Source organism: Nomascus leucogenys, chromosome 18 (genome assembly GCF_006542625.1).
Source record: "Nomascus leucogenys isolate Asia chromosome 18, Asia_NLE_v1, whole genome shotgun sequence".
NCBI classification, from domain to species: Eukaryota; Metazoa; Chordata; class Mammalia; order Primates; family Hylobatidae; genus Nomascus; species Nomascus leucogenys.
In genome coordinates this window covers 52,291,586-52,310,813 of record NC_044398.1, presented here as the reverse complement: position 1 = coordinate 52,310,813, position 19,228 = coordinate 52,291,586, and the positions used below count along the sequence as shown (strand labels likewise).

General features: G+C 42.8%; 1 protein-coding gene across 1 annotated transcript in view; it reads right to left on the bottom strand.

Annotated features, from left to right (window-relative positions):
• SVIL (supervillin) overlaps positions 1–19,228 on the bottom strand; it is a 276,068-nt gene that overhangs the window by 192,223 nt on the left and 64,617 nt on the right. The window contains exon 3 of the mRNA XM_030797621.1: positions 7,886–7,986. The gene's annotated coding sequence lies outside the window, so the exon portion shown is untranslated. The remainder of the gene's footprint in view (positions 1–7,885; positions 7,987–19,228) is intronic.

Here is a 19,228-nt window from a genome sequence, read left to right as displayed (position 1 = left end):
GGCCCTCACCAGATGCAGCCCCTGGATCATGGACTTCTCAGCCACCAGAACCATGAGCCAAATAAACTTTTATTGTTTCTAAACTACCCAGTCTGTGGTATTCTGTTATGGCAGCACGAAGTGGACTTAGACAATGATGTTTGCTCAAAACATTTCAAATGGACTTTCTAGCCTAAGTAACAGTCCATTTCCAACTAATATTTTCTCAAGAGAAGAGAAAGAGTGGGTTGTTACTTGAAGGAACATCTGTCTTAAAAAGTTGTTTTCACATAATCTAAATTAGTAAAGAAGTGTGGGGAAAGAATGTACTGATGCAAATGGTAAGAGCCGTGGGCAATGCACTTTTGAGGTTTCTGAAAAGCGTCTGTGTGTGTGCATTTTGAGAAAGTTACCACTTTGCCTTTCAGTTCACTCCAGGAACTGCTACAGTCTCAGGGTCCAAACCCCAACCAACTGATGTATTAATAAAGGCAAGGCAATTATATATGTACAGTTAGGACTGTGTTTCATAAAGACTTTCACTACAGAAGAAAGCCTGGAATGAAGTTTGTGCACAGGCTCATACCAGTAATGTCAACACATTGGGAGGCCCAAGCTGGGAGGATCATTGAGGTCAGGAGTTGGAGAACAACTGGGCAACATAGCAAGACTTTGTCTCTACAAAAATAAAAATAATAAGTTGGCCATGGTGGCACATGCCTGTAATCCCAGCCATATGGGAAGCTGAGGCATGAGGATCACTTGAGGCCAGTAGTTTGTGCTACTTCACTCCAGTCTGGGCAGCAACAGAAGGAGACCCTGTCTCCAAAACAAGAGCATGGAATGTCTTTTCTCTTTATTCTGATTTCAAACAGAGATTTCTTTTTATCAATTTGACCTAGACTTTGAAAAAGCACATTAGTAAACCTCTTCTTTACATTTTCCCCCAATCAAAATAACTAAACAAAATCAAAACCATCAGAGAACAAGGCAAAGAATGGCACTCTTCTCTAAACCCCAGCCTCACACCACCCTCGTGCCCCAACCCTGCCTACAAGTTAGCAACTCCCTACACAGATGCATCATTCATACCCAGAAGGGCTGGCTCCCAGGAAGACACAACCTCCAAACCCAACCAGCACCTTGTTGGGCATTTCAGCAGAGCAGGTAAAGATCCAAGAGCAATTTTTCACCAGAATCTGGTGACAGCAACACTTCTGAAAACAGGTGCAAAACTGACTCCACTGTAGCACTTCACATTCCCTCTTCAACCCACCGGATCTGGAGTTCCCAATCTGAACTTCTCTTATCATGGTCATGGGCAACATCCATCTTGGCAATTCCAATAGATCCTTCTGTCCTCCTATGACTACCTCTCGGTAGGACTTACCTCTGGGCCTGAGTTCAGTGACCTTGCACTCACTCTCTTACTTCTCCTTCCTCCCTGGCTAGCCATTCCTTCTCAGTTTGCTTTGTAGCTCCCCTCTTCTATTCTACCTCATCCTGTGCCACATGCATTCTCTCTCTCTCTCTGTTTTCATCCTTTCCTACAGATTCACCTATCATCTAAGTGTTATCTCCAGTCTAGATTACTCCTCGGAGTTCTAAACACACGTTCAACTGTCTGCCTAAGATTTGTTTGGATATTTAATAGACACCTCAAACTTAATATGTCCACAATAGAACTCTTGATTCTCAAAGCTGGCCCTCTCCATAAAACAAAAACAAAACAAAGCAAAAAGAAACCCTCCTAATCTCAGTCTTTCATCTCCTTCTCAGAAGTTGCCCAAGACCAAAATTTAGAGGTCATTCTTAATTCCTCCCTTGTCCTCACTCCCTAAGTCTCATCTATCACGAAGTGCTGACAGTTAACCCTCCAATATATGTAAGACACACAACACACACACACACACACACACACACACACCAGACTTACTGATATAAAATTCACATACCATACAATTCACTAATGTAAAATGTATCATTCAATGGTTTTTAATATATTCATGGAATTGTACGACCATTAGAAACTCAATTCTAGTCACTTCCATCATTCCCGGAAGAAACCACAGACCCATAGCAGTCACTCGTAATTTGCCGCCATACAGCCATACACCCCCAGTCGTAGGTGACCATTAATCTACTTTGTGTCTATGGATTTGCCTGTTCTAGAAATTTCACATAAAAGGAATTATACAGTATGTGTTCTTTGGTGTCTGCCTTCTTTGACTTAGCATGTTTTCAGAGTTCATCCATGTTTTAGCATATGTCAGCACTACAATCCTTTTTAAAGCTGAATAGTGTTTTACTGTATGGATATACCACATTTTATTTGTCTCTTCTTCAGTTGACAAACATTTGGGTTGTTTCCATTCTTTAGGTATTATGAATAATGCTGCTAGAAATATTATTATTTTTGTATAGCTGGGACTACAGGTATAGGTATATGTATAGGTATGTTTCCTATTTCTCTTGGGGATATGCCTAGGAGCGGACATATTGGGTTATAAAAGGTAAATCTGTGTTTAATTGTTTGAGGAACTGCTGGACTCTTTTCCAAAACAGTTGCTTTGGAAACATGGGCATTTCAATTTCTTCACATCCTCACAAACAACTGTCATTATCTGTCTTTGTGGGTATGAAGTGTTTTTTACTGTGGCTATAATTTGCGTTTCCCTAATGACTAATGATAGTAAAAACCTTCTCATGTGCTTAATTGTTATTAGCATATCTTCTTTGGAGGACTATCCATTCCAATCCTTTGTCCATTTTTAATCAAATTATCTTTTTATTAATGAGTCTTAAGAGTTCTTTATGTATTCTAGATACAGTCCTTTATGACATAAATAATTTGCAACTATTTTCTCCCATTCTGTGAATCGCCTTTTTCCTTTTTTTTTTCTGAGTCAGGGTCTCGCTATGTTGACCAAGCTGGTCTCAAACTCCCGGACTCAAACAATCCTCCTGCTTTGGCCTCCCAAAGTGCCAGGATTACAGGCATGAGTCCCTGTGCCCAGCCTGATATGGTTTGGATTTGTGTTCTTGCCCAAATCTCATGTTGAATTATAATCCCCAGTGTTGGAGGACAGGCCTGGTGGGAAGTGATTGGATCGTGGGGGCAAACTTCCCCCCTGCTGTTCTTGTGATGGTGAGTTCTCACAAGATCTGGTTGTTTAAAAGTGTGTAGCACCTCCCCCTTCTCTCTCTTCCCCCTGCTTCAGCCATGCAGGCTGTGTCTTCTTCCCATTCACCTTCTGCCATGATTGTAAGTTTCCCGAGGCCTCTGCAACCATGCTTCCTGTATGGCCTGAAGATCTATCAGCCAATTAAACCTATTTTCTTTATGAATTACCCAGTCTCAGGTAGTTCTTTATAGCAATGCAAGAATGGACTAATGCATAGCCCTTTTCACTTTCTTGATATTGTCCTTTGCTGCACAAAGGTTTCTAATTTTGATACATTTATCTATTTTTATTTTGTCACTTGTCCTTTTGGTATCATATCTAAAAAAAATCCAATCCAAGGTCATTAAATTTGTATCTATGCTTTTTCTGAGAGTTTTAAGGCTTACATTTAAGCCTCTTACTAATTTTGAGTTAATTTTTGTTTATGATATGAGGTAGGAGTCCAACTCTTCTTTGGCAGATGGATATACAGTTTCCCCAGCACAATTTGTTGAAGAGATTATTTTTCCCCATTGAATTGTTTTGGCATTGTTTTGTATTGTTTCCATTGATTTATTGAAAATCAGTTGACCATAAATAATGTATGAGTTTATTTCTAGACTCAATCCTATTCTATAGAATAGAATAGAATAGAATAGAATAGAATAGAATAGAATAGAATAGAATAGAATAGAATACCAGTACCACACTATCTTAATTACTGTAGTTTTGTAATACGTTTTGAAAATAGGAAGCTGAGTCTCCTATTTTGTGCTTCTGTTTCAGGATTGTCATGGCTATTCTGGGTCCCTTGAATTTCCATATTAGTTTTAGTATCTACTTGTCAATTAAAAAAAATTCATCGGAGATTTTTGACAGAGATCGCATTAAATCTGTAGATCAATTTGAAGAGTATTGTCATTTTAACAATATTGTTTTCTGATCCATGCACATGGAATGTTTTTCTAGTTATTTAGGTCTTCTTTAATTTCTTTCAATGATGTTTTGTAGTTTTAAGGTATATGTTTTTACACTTCTTTTGTTAAACTTATTCCTAAATTTTTTATCTTTTTCATGTTATTATAAAATGAATTATTGTTTCTATTTTATTTCATATCATTCATTACAAGTATACATAACAAAATTGATTTTGTATATTAATCTTATGTCCTGCAATCTTGCTGAACTTATTAGTTTTAATAGTATGGTGAATTCCTAAAAATTTTCTATAAACAAGATCATGCCATCTGCAAGTAAAGATAGTTTTACCTTTTCTTTTCCAATCTGGAAGCCTCTTATTTCATTTTCTTGTATAACTGCTCTGGCTAGAACCTCCAGCACAGTACTGTATTAGTCAGGATTCTCCAGAGAGACAGAATGAATAGGATAGATATATAGAGGTAGACGGGAAATGTACCAGAGGAATTAGCTCACAGGATAGTGGGGGCTGAGAAGTCCCACAACTGAGTGTCCTCAAGTTGGACAACCAGGAAGACTGGCAGCCTGTCTCCATCTAAGTCCAAAGGCCTCAGAATCAGGGTAGCCAATGGTATCACTCTATCAATCTAAAGCCCAAGATCTGAGAATCCTGGGGCCACTGGTGCACATGCCAGAGTCCAAAGGACAGAGGACCTGGAGCTCTGATGTCCAAGGGCAGTAGAAGTGTTCCAGCTCCAGCAAAGACCTTTCCCCTGTCTTTTGTTCTATCCGGGCCCCCAGTCAATTGGACAGTGATCACCCACATGGAGGGTGGATCTTCCTCACTTAGTCTACCACTCATACACCAATCTCGTCCAGAAACACCCTCACAGACACACTCAGAAATAATGTTGTGTTAGCTATCTAGGTATTTTTTTAATCCAGCCAGGTTGACAAATGTATTAGGGTTCTCCAGAGAGGCAGAACCAACAGGATACATATACATGTGAAAGGGAATTTATCAGGGAGAACTGCCTCACACAATTACAAGGTAAGTCCCATGATAGGCTGTCTGCAAGCTGGGGAAGAGAGAAGCTGGTAGCGGCTCAGTCCAAGTCCTAAAGCCTCAAAACTGGGGAAGCCAACAGTGCAGCCTTCAGTCTGTGGCCAAAAGCCCTAGACCCCCCGGCAAGCCACTGGTGCACGTCCCAGAGTCTAAATGCCAAAGAACCTGGAATCTCATGTCCGAGGGCAGGAGGAGTGGAAGGAAGCATCCAGCACAGGAAGAAGAAAGAGAGCCAGAAGACCCAGCAAGCTGCTTATCCCACCTTCTTCTACTGCTTTGCTCTTGCCGTGCTGGGCAGCTGACTGGATGGTGCCCACCTACAGCAAGGGTGGGTCTTCCTCTCCCAGTCCACCAACTCAAATGTCAATCTGGCAAGCACCTCAAAGACACACCCAGAAACAATACTTCACGAGGCATCTAAGCATCCCTTAGTCCAGTCATGTCGACACCTAATATTAACCATCACAACACCTAAAATTTACTGTTCACAAATACTGAAAAGAAGTGGTGAGAATGGATATCCTTGCCTTGTCTCTGAGCTTAGGAGAAAAGCTTTCAGTCCTTCGCCATTCGGTGCCATGTTAGCTGTGGGTTCTTCATAGATGTCTTTTTCAGGTTGAAGAAGTTCCCTTCTATTCCTGGTCTGTTGAGTGTGTATGTGTGGGTTTTTTTTTTTTTTTCTGTTTCTTTTGGAGTTTTGCTCTGTCACTGGAGTGCGGTGGCATGATCTCGGCTCACTGCAACCTCAGACTTCTGTTCACGTGCTTCTCCTGCCTCAGCCTCCCGAGTAGCTGGGACTACAGGTATGTGGCACCACGCCCAGCTAATTTTTGTATTTTTAGTAGAGACTGGGTTTCACCATGTTGGCCAGGATGGTCTCGATCTCTTGACCTCATGATCTGCCTGCCTCGGCCTCCCAAAGTGCTGGGATTACAGGTGTGAGCCATCATGCCCGGCTGAGTGTGAGTGTTTTTTGTTTTTTTAAACATGAAGAAGTATTGGATTTTGTCAAATGCTTTCTCTGCATAAGACATCTCCTTTGCCTCTGCTTTTCAGTCTGGAAGCTTTTTCTATGCCACCTGCATAACTTACTATTTCTCATTCTTACGGGTCTCTACTTCAGGACATTCCTGATCATCCTATTCAGAAGTCCCCACCCATCACCCTATCTTCTCCAATCATGCAGCCACTGAACTTTCAAAGTACTCAGCCATTATGAAACTGACCCCAGAGTCCCATATAGCTTTTTAAAAACAAACAAACAAACAAAAAAAAACATAGAAATTGAACTTCCTGGTCTTAACACTTGAAACTTACATTCGTTTTATCTGAGATCCTTTCTCAGGAAATGACCTTCAGGCCTCTCAAAAAAAGTGTCAAAGAAATGAAACTCACCAGATCACATCCAGACAATAAAATGCGGACCCCTGATTCAACATGATTGCTTCCAAGCCCCTTCTGAGTTCCTGTTTTCCCACACATGATTACATTTCTTCCCTGCTATATAGCCAGTTTTAGTCAGTCAGAGAGATGGATTTGAGACTGAGCTCCCATCTCCTTGGCTGCAGCACCCAATTAAAGCCCTCTTCCTTGGCAATACTTGTTGTCTCAGTCATTGGCTTTCTGTACAGTGAGCAGCAGGACCCAGACTGAACCCCTGGTGTTTTCGTAACAATTACTATTAATACATGTACATATTCTGATGACAGTTGTACGAATACAAAGTTTGGTATTTGCCAGCATATATTCATAATTTTAGTCCTTGCAATAATAGTATCTACAAAGTGAATACTATTATGATCATCTTACACATAAGGAAACTGAAAGAGAGGTTACATGTCTTTCCCAAGGTCATGCAGTTTATAAGTGTCAAACCCAGGATTAAAATCCAAGCCACTGAGCTGCAGATACCAGGCTCTTAAACACTTGCTATTGTGTCTCTCAATGATTACCTTTCCTTACTTGTTAATGTATTTATTATCTATACATGAGCACTGTCAACCTCAGTTTTTGCTGCATCCCTAGCATCTAACACCATCCATGGCTGGTGTGCAATCAATATTTAATGAACAAATGGAACACTGGTCTTAAGATGCCTCACAAGAAAATAGTTCCATGGGACGCTGGTGAGCACTGCCCACTACACACACCCATCAAGATTCACAAAGCTCATTAGTTTTGAAGAAGGTCATTTAACTTTAATCCAATGCTTTCCAAATGCACTTAGGCATAGACCCATCCTCTGACCCAGGTCCCCACTGTATTAGTGGTGTAGGGAGCTGTGTTCCAGGGAACACACTTTGAGAACTCCTGCTCCAGAGAGGCAGGTCAAATAGAAGAGTTTCCAGAAGGGTGCTCCTGTTCCCACTCCTTTGGCTGGCTCTGCTCCTATGTAAAGGTCCTATCTAATTCACACTCCCCGAAAGCTCCCTAATGGCCACAGCTCAGCTCAGAAAGGAAACCACAGCTTTAAGTTTTCCTGTTCTTTCCTGAAGTTCCTAAAGGGCACACTGGGACACATGACCACCGAGGAGAAATGAAGACATTTCCAACCATCACAGTGGCTCAGCTCCCCTGTATGTCTATGGTTCCACACCGCATCACAGAGGCCGCTTTAATCTTCTCCGAGCTCTGGTTTGTTGAACATGATTCAAACAAAATCACCCTTCACAATGTGCTTTAATCTCTTCTAACAGTGCAAGCAAAGCCAATAATGTATTAACCACAAAAGTGTCATATTTCTTTCCTCAATACTTACCTTAACGCTGATATTTAAATCATGGCTTCAGATGTGAAATGACTTCAAAATCATCACATCTCGGCTTTTCAAGTCCTCAAGGCCATCCACTTGAACTATCTCTGAAAAAGGACAAAGTCTCTACTGAAAAATCTGAGAAAGAAAATAGCAAACAATACAAGACAACCACACGTACGAACGAAACTGGATACTCTGCTGTGATTAATTTGCTGCCTCCAAAGAGCTTTTTCCCTTTCAAATACTCATCAACATCAGCAACTACAAATTACAGGCAGTGGTTTAAACCTCTTATAAAAAGCGCTCACTAAAAGAATGCATTTTTCCCGTTCATCGTAAACTCAGTGAATAAAGTCATTTCTATGCAATGGTTCTCCAAAGCTCTTATTTTTCTGGGAGGACTAAAATTTTATTATTTGGTCTATAAGCAAGAATCATTTTTGGTAAATATGAGTACTTTCTAAATTCAAATTTAAAATCAGATCCAAATATAGGGATGGCCAGGCATGGTGGCTCCCACCTGTAATCCTGGCACTTTGGGAGGTTGAAGTGGGAGGACTGCTTGAGGCCAGGAGTTCAAGACCAACCTGGGCAACAAAGTGAAACCCTGTCTATACAAAAAATTGAACAAATTAGCTGAGTGTGGAGGGGTGCTCCTGTGGTCCCAGCTACACGGGAGGCCAAGGCAGGAGGATCACTTGAGCCCAGGAGGTTAAGGCTGCAGTGAGCCATGTTTGGATCACTGTACTTCAGCCTGGGCAACAAGCAAGACCCTGTCTTTAAAAAAATTGCAAACAAAAGTACAAATATGGAGGCTTGGGAACAGCAGCCTTGTCACAAAGGGACATCTGAGAAAATAAGAAATTGGTTGAAATTCATCACGAAGTTGGATGGAACTAACAAAGACCCAATTCCACAGAAAAAGACATGCTGGGTGGAGAGTTAGGAGACTGGAACAACTCACCGAAGGCATCAGGGTGAGTGATTTGGCTATGACTTGGTCTATGTCAAGCATTCCAGGCAGAGACAATCTCTGCATTTATTTTCCTCAAAGAGTGAGGGGAAACCCCACCTATGCTAGAATGTACCAGAGTAGAATTAAGGCAAACATGCATTTCCCCTTGTGGTTTGCCTGACGAGGTGCAATTTGTATGAAAGATGACTCACGAGGTTACAGAGTCATTCCTTAGACTTGAGGGTTGACAATCTGTGTGGTTCTTAATGACTCAGCCTGGGAGAGGTCCCCAACACAGAAGGCTCCAGCCCTGCAATCCCAGACTACAGAGGAAAGCCCCTCGTTTATCAGCTGGTTAGTGGTTAACTAGCGTAGCTTTGGGAAGTCTTTTGTCTTAGGCTATTGAGTTCCAGCTTCTCATCTCCTCTCTGTTGTCTACTCTGCAATTCCTTGTATTCTTACCGCCGGAAAAAGTCAGAAAAGAATTCACTCAAGCACAGGGGGCTCTGAACTGGGCAACAGCTGGCACCACACCAGGCATTGCAAGAAACCACAGCTGAATCCCTTGGCGCTCATTTTTATAAATATTCCGCAGGCAGGATGTCAGAAGCCTGGTTTATCCGGCATAGAGAGAATGGGGTTCATCTCCAGAAGCCCAGCCCCAGAGGCAACTTCTAGGAAAAAATCATCTTGTGATGGGCGCGGGGTCAAAGGGGAGTCAGCCCATGTGAAGTTCCCACAAGGTTAAAAAATAAAATAAAATTATTGTCACCACTGCCTGGTGGAATTCAGACAGTCATGAACTCATTCCTGTAAGCCACAAAGATGGTTGCGGTAAACACAGACAAATTATTGGGTTTAAGCAGACTGTTTTTTGTGCCAACAATAAAAAAAAAATCATTTTCCCTTTCCTCCACAAATCTCTTTATTACTAAAAAGTTTTGGTGCCTTGAGAACTGGGCTAGACCAATGTAAGCCTCTCTTTTTCCCCTGGGACTCCTCCTTAGGACTCCAAACTGGTTTAAAAAATCCTTTGCCTGCTTAGGAAATGGAGACCCTCTTATTGAACCAGCCACAAAAGAAAGAAAAAGAAAACTACTCAAAAAGAAAACAGGGGCTGGGCGCAGTGGCTCATGCCTGTAATCCCAGCACTTTGGGAGGCTAAGGCAGGAGGATGGCTTGAGGCCAGGAGTTCAAGACCAAGCTGGGCAATACAGTGAGACATTGTCTCTACAAAAAAATAAAAAATTAGCTGGGCCTGCCTATGGTCCCAGCTACTCAACAGGCTGAGGGAGAAAGATTGTTTGGGCCCAGGAGTTGCAGGTTACAGTGAGCTATGATTGTACCACTACACTCCAGCTGGGGCAACAAAGCAATATCTTGCTTGATTCAAAAAAAAAATTAAAAAGGCAGGGTGGGATGGCTCATACCTATTGTTCCAGCACTTTAGGAGGCCAAAGTGAGAGGATCAATTGAGCCCAGGAGTTTGAGACCAGCCTGGACAACATAGCAAGACCCTGTGTTTACAAAAAATATAAAAAATTAGCCAGGCACGGTGTTGCACACCTCCCAGCTACTAGGGAGGCTGAGGTGGGAGGATCACTTGAGCCTGGGAGGTTGAGGCTGCAGTGAGCCATGGTCTCACCACTGCACTCCAGCCTAGGCCACAGAGCAAAACTCTGGTGGGGGGAACGGGCCAAGAGAATCACAAGAAGCCAAGAAGAAAGGGCAGAATAGAAACATTCTCATCCCTTCCTCTTCTAAAAGAGAATGCTACTCTCTGCCCAGATGCTCACATCTTCCCCTGGCTCATTCCCCTCCTGACCTCTGGAGCATGGGGTCTCAAACTCATAGTGTGCACAGCAGTGGCCTTGGGGCTCTACAACTGTGAGTCCAGACAGAAGAAAATCTGCAGTGAAATCGTAAGCTCAGGGACAAAGAAGGAGTTTAAAAAGCCTGTGCCTGGGCTGGGCGCAGTGGCTCACGCCTGTAATCCCAGCACTATGTGAGGCTGAGGTGGGTGGATCACGAGGTCAAGAGATCGAGCCTATCCTGGCCAACATGGTGAAACCCTGTCTCTACTAAAAATGCAAAATTTAGCCAGGTGTGGTGGCACATGCCTGTAATCCCAGCTACTCGGGAGGCTGAGGGAAGAGAATCGCTTGAACCGGGGAGTCGGAGGTTGCAGGGAGCCGAGATCGCACCACTGCACTCTAGCCTGGTGACAGAGCAAGACACCGTCTCACAAAAAAAAGAAAAGCCTGTGCCTGAAACACTTGAGTTCTAGAAATCTGGTTTGCTTAAAGACAAAGGGAAAACCTCAGTCACTAGAGAATAAAACTTCAGAATATATTGACAGGAAAACCCCACCATCAACCAGGTTTCATGCAGTCAGGATCATTTATGAAAAAGAAAAGAGCAAGAATACAACCAGGAAAAGGTCCACATTTAGGGACAGGTTGAAGTTCAAGAAACGAGTCAAACCGGAATAAAAGCAGAAAAGAATTCCAGAGGGAAACAGGGCACCGGAGAAAGGAGAATGAGCATGATTAATGCAGCAGGAGGAGATGCTAGCTAAGCTGGAGCCAGACCAGGAGGGCTTGTCTCTTCTCTCCAGGGCTCTCTTGACCTTTCCAAAGCATTTCTTTCCGGACAAAACAAACTGTTACCGACTTTCACCAGGTTATCAACCCCCTGTGCAAAAACTGACTAGACTCTGGGACTAAATCTAGACCAACTGCATCTGGAAGAGAGACATGCTGGACAAAGGCATCCTTTTAGGTTAATGTTTCAAGCCTGTGGTTTGACAGATGGTGCCCATGGAGGTGCCCACACTGAATGGATGTTTCTGGTGAGTTTTTGTTTTCATTTTCCAACTTCTAGAACTGAAAATCAATAAACTAACTTTCTTTTTTTTTGAGATGGAGTCTCATTATGTTGCTCAGGCTGGTCTTAAACTCCTGGCTTCAAGTGATCCTCCCGCCTTTGGCCTCCCAAAGGACTGAGGTTACAGGAGTGAGCCACCACGCCCGGCCCCAGTGAATTTTATTCCCATACTACGAAACTACTAGAGTAGCAAGTGCCTCCAGTTCTGGGGCATTGAGCAGCAACTTATCCCTCTCCACCAAGCAGCCAACAACCCCCACTGCAGACCTCAGGGATGAGGCTGCCATGAGACCCAACTTTTATTCTGGCTTCTTTCTCCAACCTTTTTCCCTAGATGCCTTTAGCAAGGAAAGCTGGTTCTTCGAGACATTTTCGCAGAGCCTTGGGCACTTCCTCCCCGTTCTCATACAAATCTTTCAGTATTCAGCCTGGATGCCCCCAGTTTCCAGGAGAGCTTCTCTGACTGCCTTCATCCATCCTCAAAGACCTCCCTGTCTCCTGAATTCATGCCAAACACCTGATGCTGATTATAAATAACAATATGGCTAATTCTCAACCATCAAGGGTTGGATTAGCCACAGGAATAATAATAACAATAAGTATAATAATCATTATTGTTATTTGAACATTTGTAAAAAGTAAATAAATAAAATGCCAAATCGACAAAACCATCTCCCCATTAGAGAGGGTCCCCATTGATTGGAACTGCACAGTGACCTGCAGACATCACTGTGTCTGGAGTAGTTCCAGGCATCCATCACCCCTCAGAGAGCTGTCTACCACATTAGTGCCCAAGGCTTGCTATTCTGACAGCAATAATTCTAGAAGCAAACACATGGATGGGAAAGCCACTAGTAAGTGACTGGACTGTCACATGTGTGAGCCAAGTTAGAAGCAATGAGCAATAATAAAAGTGGGAAGCTGGCATTAGGAGACAGGGCAGCAGGGATGTATGTACACGCATACACACACACACACACACACACACGGAACACTTGGACAAAGGACAAATAATAGGCCAGGTGCAGTGGCTCATGCCTGTAATCCCAGCACTCTGGGAGCTCAAGGCGGGAGGACCACTTGAGGCCAGGAGTTTGAGACCGGCCTGGGCAGCAAAGCAAGACCCCATCTCTACAAAAAAAATAAAGAAAATTAACTGGGTGTGGTGGTGTGCACCTGTAGCCCTAGTTACTTGGGAGTCTGAGGCTGGAGGATCACTTGAGGCCAGGGATTTGAGGCTGCAGTGAGCTATGATCACGCCACTGCACTCCAGCCTGGGCAACAGAATAAGACTCTGTCTCTCAAATAATAATAATAATAATAATAAATAGACCATTTTAAGAGCACTAACCAATGGCCCATTTTATTTGTCAAGAAAACTATAGAAGACTTTGTGATCCTAGACTTGCAGTATTTTTACACAGTAAGACAATATCTATGGAATGGTGAATATTGTTCCAAATACTGGATTTTTCAGTAAGTAAACATCAGTAGTTTCCACTATGAAGAACATATTAGATTTGATGGTCACAACTTTTCTGTACTTTACCTCTCAATCAACAGATACTTATATTTCTTTTTTTTTTTTCTTTTGAGACACAGTCTCCCTCTGTCACCCAGGCTGGAGTGCAGTGGCGCAATCTCAGCTCACTGCAACCTCCGCCTCCCGGGTTCATGGAATTACAGGTGTGCACCACCATGCCCAGCTAATTTTTGTATTTTAGTAGAGACAGGGTTTCACCATGTTGACCAGACTGGTCTTGAACTCCTGACCTCAAGTGATCTGCCCTCCTTGGCCCCCCAAAGTGCTGAGATTACAGGTGTGAGCCACTGTGCCCTGGTTGAGAGATGCCTGTATTTCACATGGACTTTCCCCTCTAAAATCAGACTCGGTTTTTATCAGCGGACTCTTCTCCTGCACTGTATGTTTTCAGTGTTTCATGGGCATGAGTCCCATGCTCAACAAAGAGATGCGGAAAGACTGACAGGGAGGCAGTGGGGAGAGCAGCCGCTGGTTCTCCCAGTGAGTGCTGCTGGCAATCAGCACACCGGCAACTGCAAGAAGATGCTCACAGTCAAAATAGCAACTGACGCCAAGGGCACCTCAAGGAGAGGGAGCTAAAATAAGCACCACAATCCTCCCTGGTGAGATCCAGAAACTCCACCACCCCTCTGTCCTTGGGGATATCTTCCTACAGGACACATTCCCCACTTGATGGTCTTTATGCTGCCATTGGGTGACCTTCCCATGTATCCCATGACAGCACAGATTCTTAAAAGGAAACATCAGGTCCTCATACATTTTTTAGTACACTCCTGCAAAACCCTGGGAGATGTTCTGCTTCAGGGATATGAGTATTAACCAAAATCAGAAGTGGAAAAATTGAGTTAATGGGCAGAATTCTCAACTTTAAGAATCTCTCATATACTTTTGCAAAATGTATATTCATAATTTTTTTCAAATGTATGTTTTTTTGATGGCTCCTACCACTTGCTTAATAGCAACCACAAAATGAATAAATAAGTAGCAAACATTGAAGAAAAACTCAGGTTGGTGTGTGACAGATACATGCATGTGTGAATATGATGTTATATTGTCTGTAGCAGGAGACCTTCTCTGGCTGCCTGGATTCATCCTCAGAGACCTCTCCCTGTCTCCTTAATTCATGCCAAATGCCTGATCTTGATTATAAATAACAATTACAGCAAATTCCCAGCCATCCAGGGTTAGATTAGCCACAGGAATAATAATAATGACTGTTGTTATTTGAACATTTGTAAAAAGTAAATAAATAAAATGCCAAATCAACAAAACCATCTACCCATTAGAGAACAGTCAATTTTATATTTGGTAATTATATATATATATATATATATACACACACATACACACGCACACATAAATATATGGATGCATACATTTGTATATATGATGATAAAGCATATAATGAGCTAAGTTGTAAAACAGAAAAACAGAATGCAACATTTCAACATTTCAGTGTGCCTCAAAGAACATGATTTCTTCCAACTGTCCTCAAACCTGAAGAAGTTTGCAAATCATATAATCACATAAGTGTATTTTTACAGAAAGGTCCAGGAGACACTATTCATGCAGCCACCTCAATAAAAAGAGAACTAAGAAAGAGGCAACAGCTCATGCATGTAATCCCAGCACTTTAGAAGGCTGAGGTGGGAGAATCGCTTGAGGCCAGTAGTTCAAGACCAGCTGGGGCAACATAGTGAGACCCTATCTCTACAAAAATTTTTTAAGTAAGCCTATAGTGCCAGCTACTCAGGACGCTGAGATGGGAGGATCACTTGAGCCCAGGAGTTTGAGGCTGCAGTGAGCTGTGATTGCCACCACTGCACTCCAGCCTAGGTGACACAGCAAGATCTTGTCCCAAAAAAAAAAAAAAAAAAAGAGGCAAACGGTGGTCTCCCCAGCAGCTCGCAGTAGAGTCAAAGCAATCGTGGTGTCTCGAGGTATGTCGATCCCTCTCTGGACTCCTGAATCCCATACAGTTGCAATCCATGCAATTCAGCACCTGGCGAAGGCAAATATTTTCTATTGCTCTCTACTGACTTCATAGGTGCACATTTTCACTAAAATAAATTATCATGCTAGGCCTTGCTCTTTTTTGTCTAGGTGGACAACTAATACCAAACTTAAAAACCCACTGCTGGCCAGGCGCAGTGGCTCATGTCTGTAATTCCAGCACTTTGGGAGGCCGAGGATGGCGGATCACAAGGTCAGGAGATCGAGACCACCCTGGCTAACAAGGTGAAACCCCATCTCTACTAAAAATACAAAAATTAGCCGAGCGTGGTGGTGGGTGCCTGTAGTCCCAGCTACTCAGGAGGCTGAGGCAGGACAATGGTGTGAACCCGGGAGGCGGAGCTTGCAGTGAGCCAAGATTGTACCACTGCACTCCAGCCTGGGCGACAGAGCGAGACTCTGTCTCAAAAAGAAACAAACAAACAAACAAAAAAACCCTACTGCTATGCAAACTATGTTTGGTAAGACAAATTATACACTAAGGACTCCAGTTCACTCTTCATACTTTCTGCCTATCAACCCCCATAAAGGGGGAAAAAAGGGGATGGGTCCTGATTGATCCTGGATGACCTTCACCTCCTTTCTCAAGGTTTAAGTGATGCCTTCTGGATGCATGTTACCGAGGGATCCTCCCTCCTTAGCCTCCCAAGAGTAGCTAGCCCTATAGGCGCATGCCATCATGCCTGGCTAATTTTTTTATTTTTTATAGAGACAGAGTCTCACTATGTTGCCCAGGCTGGTCTCAAACTCCTGGCCTCAAGTGATCCTCCTGCCTCAGCCTTTCAAAGTGCTGGGATTACAGGCGTGAGCCACTGTGTACCTGGCCTACACCTAACCATTATGCTCTGATATTCCACTCTTTAAAAAAGTAATACAAAAGCTTTCAGAGAGGTAAAAAGGTTTTCACAAGATTTCACGACATCCTAAGTAGTATCTCCAAGATAAATCTATATGCCTTTAAATAACCATAGAGATTTGCATCTGACTCCTCTGCCTGGGGCAAAAAGGATCTTTGTCACTGCAAAAGTCCCAACATAGTTTTACATCCCACACCTAAGGATACCTTTTTGCCTGGAAAGACGTGACAGGGATCTCTCCCTAGATTTTGGGATAGAAGTCCACCACCTCGTACAAGCGACCCGTGAGCGTGGTACACTTATGCCAAGGTTTCACTAAGGGTGGGTATTACCCTTGAGCTCAGTTTTACTTAGTTTACTACACCCAAGAGAAATAGATGTGCACTGAGCATCTCCTGAGTACAGCACACTGTGTTATGTGCAGAGAAGGAAAAAAGAAACTCAGGCAATAGTGAAGCTAGAAGAACTTTTAAATAAAAGTAATTTAAAATTCTAAGTAGAAGGGATTGGAACACATAATTGAGGGGAAGAAATGGGAAAGTCATTCCGAGGTTTCTCTTCAAGGAGGAAAATCACACTGGGCATGATATGGTTTGGCTGTGTCTCCACCCAAACCTTATCTTGAATTGTAGCTCCCACAGAGTCCAGTAAACTTCTTTCCTTTATAAATTACCCAGTCTTGGGTATGTCTTTATTAGCAGCGTGAGAAAAGACTAATACAGGGCGTTAGTGCTTGAAGGCTGTGAAGGAGCTAGGAGCGCTCACATTTTGCTGGTTGGAATGCAAAAAAGTGGCACCGGTACTTTGGGAAACAGCCTAGCAGGTGTTTCTTCTTTTTTTCGTAAAGTTAAACTTACCTTATGAACCAGCAACTCCACACCCTATGTATTTACTCAAGAAAAAGTGAAAACTTATGTTTCCATAAAAATCTGCTCATAAATGGAACTGGAGTTTTATTCATAATCACTAAAATATGGAAACAATCTCAAAGTCCTTTGGTGAGTGAATAAGCAAACTCTACAACAATACAATGGAACACAACTCAGCAACGAAAAGGAACTGCTGTTGACACACAACAATGTGGATCAGCTTAAGTGCATCGTGTTAAATGAGAGAAGCCAGACTCAAAAGACATCCTGTGCGACTCCATTTGCATAACATTCTGGAAAAGGCAAAACTGTAGGGATAGAAAACAGCAGTCGTTGCCAGGGTTTGGGGGCTGAGTGTGGGGACTGATGACACAGGGGCAACAAGGAACTTTTTCAGGATGATGGATAGTAAGTGTAAGTGTAAATACGTCTTGATTATGGCGGTGGTTACACAACGGTATGGGCTTCTCAAAACATACCTGGGCCAGGTGTAGTGGCTCACGCCTGTAATCTCAACACTTCAGGAGGTTGAGAGGGAAGGATCATTTGAGATCAGGAGTTCAAGACAAGCCTGGGAAACATAGCAAGACCGTGTCTCTACAAAAAATAAAAATAAGCCAGGAGTGGTGGTGCAGTGTGCGCCTACTGTCCTAGCTACTCAGGAGGCTGAGGCAGGAGGATTGCTTGAGCCCAGGAGTTTAAAGATGCAGGGAACCATGCCTGTGCCGCTGTACTGTAGCTTGGGTGACACAGCAAGACCCTGTCTCTCAAAAAAAAAAAAAAAAAAAAAAAGCTGTACACTAAAAAGAGGCAATTTTATTATATATGAGTTATATACCAATAAATCTGACTTTCTAAAAGCAGCTCAGAGAAATGATGCCAATAAAATTATCTCATGGAATAGGGCTATTGTCATTTTCTACAAGGTTCTATAAACCATGTATCTAACTTCCTTTACTAACTCCGAGCTCCAATTTCTTCTCAACCTATATGTACAGGAAGACTATTAGTTGCTTATTTTTAGAGAATAAAGCTCCCTTAGTCATATAACATTTCTTAAAGCAACCTCTGAGTGTTTAGATAATAATGGGAACTCTCTTGTATTAAAAATAGAGGAATACTGTACTCTAGCCTGGGCACCAGAGTGAGACCCTGTCTCAAAAAAAGAAAAAATAGAGGAATATGGGGCTCTTTCTCCTCATCCTAAGTATGCACCTGCTCATCACCAGGAAAGAAGGCAGAAAGGATCCAGTAGCTGTCTGTCTACACAGATGAGGCCTACAAAATCACTAACTCACTGACATACTCAGCTACTGCGATCCAAATGTTGAATTATGTTGAAAGTAAGCCAAGGTTACTGCTAAAATCTTCAGGCAAGAAGTAAAATCTAAGATAACTATTTTTTTCTTTGAGATGAAGTCTCACTCTGTTGCCTAGGCTGGAGTGCAATGGTGCCATCTCAGCTCACTGCAACCTCTGTCTTCTAGGTTCAAGCAATTCTCCTGTCTCAGCCTCCCAAGTAGCTGGGACTATAGGCACGTGCCACCACACCCGGCTAATTTTTGTATTTTTAGTAGAGATGGAGTTTCACCATGTTGGCCAGGCTGGTCTCGAACTCCTGACCTCAGGTCATCCACCCACCTTGGCTTCCCTGAGTGCTGGGATTACAGGTGTGAGCCACTGCACCTGGCCAAATCTAAGATAAATCTTGACCGTCAAATGGTAAACCTTTAGTGGGGCAGAAAGATTTTTTCAAATCACTGTACTATTGAAAAAACATAACTGCACTATGATTGAGCCTACATACCCAGACCAAAAACAACGTGAAGGATTCTGGTTCTTTCTAGAGTCAATACTCCTGGTTGCCCATGTGTGCAGAGTACTGTTCTAGGCACTATAGGTACAATGATAAACCAATGTCCCTGTCTCTACGGACCTCACATTCTCTTGGGAGTAACTGACAAATAAATAAATGAATGGACAAATACAAGTATTGATCCCTAAGAGACTGAATGTCAGCTGATAAGAGCAGGGAAGGGGAAGTAGACTAAGAGGATGGGGGATTCTGTTTTAGATAAAGTGGTCTGTGTCTTTGAGGAGCTACCATTTGAGCAGAGCCTTAAGAAGAACTGGGGAAGAAGGCTGGGGCACATCTGCAGGGAGAGTTTCGCTGGAGGAAAGAACAAGCACCAACTCCCACCTCTTGAGATGGGAGTATGACTG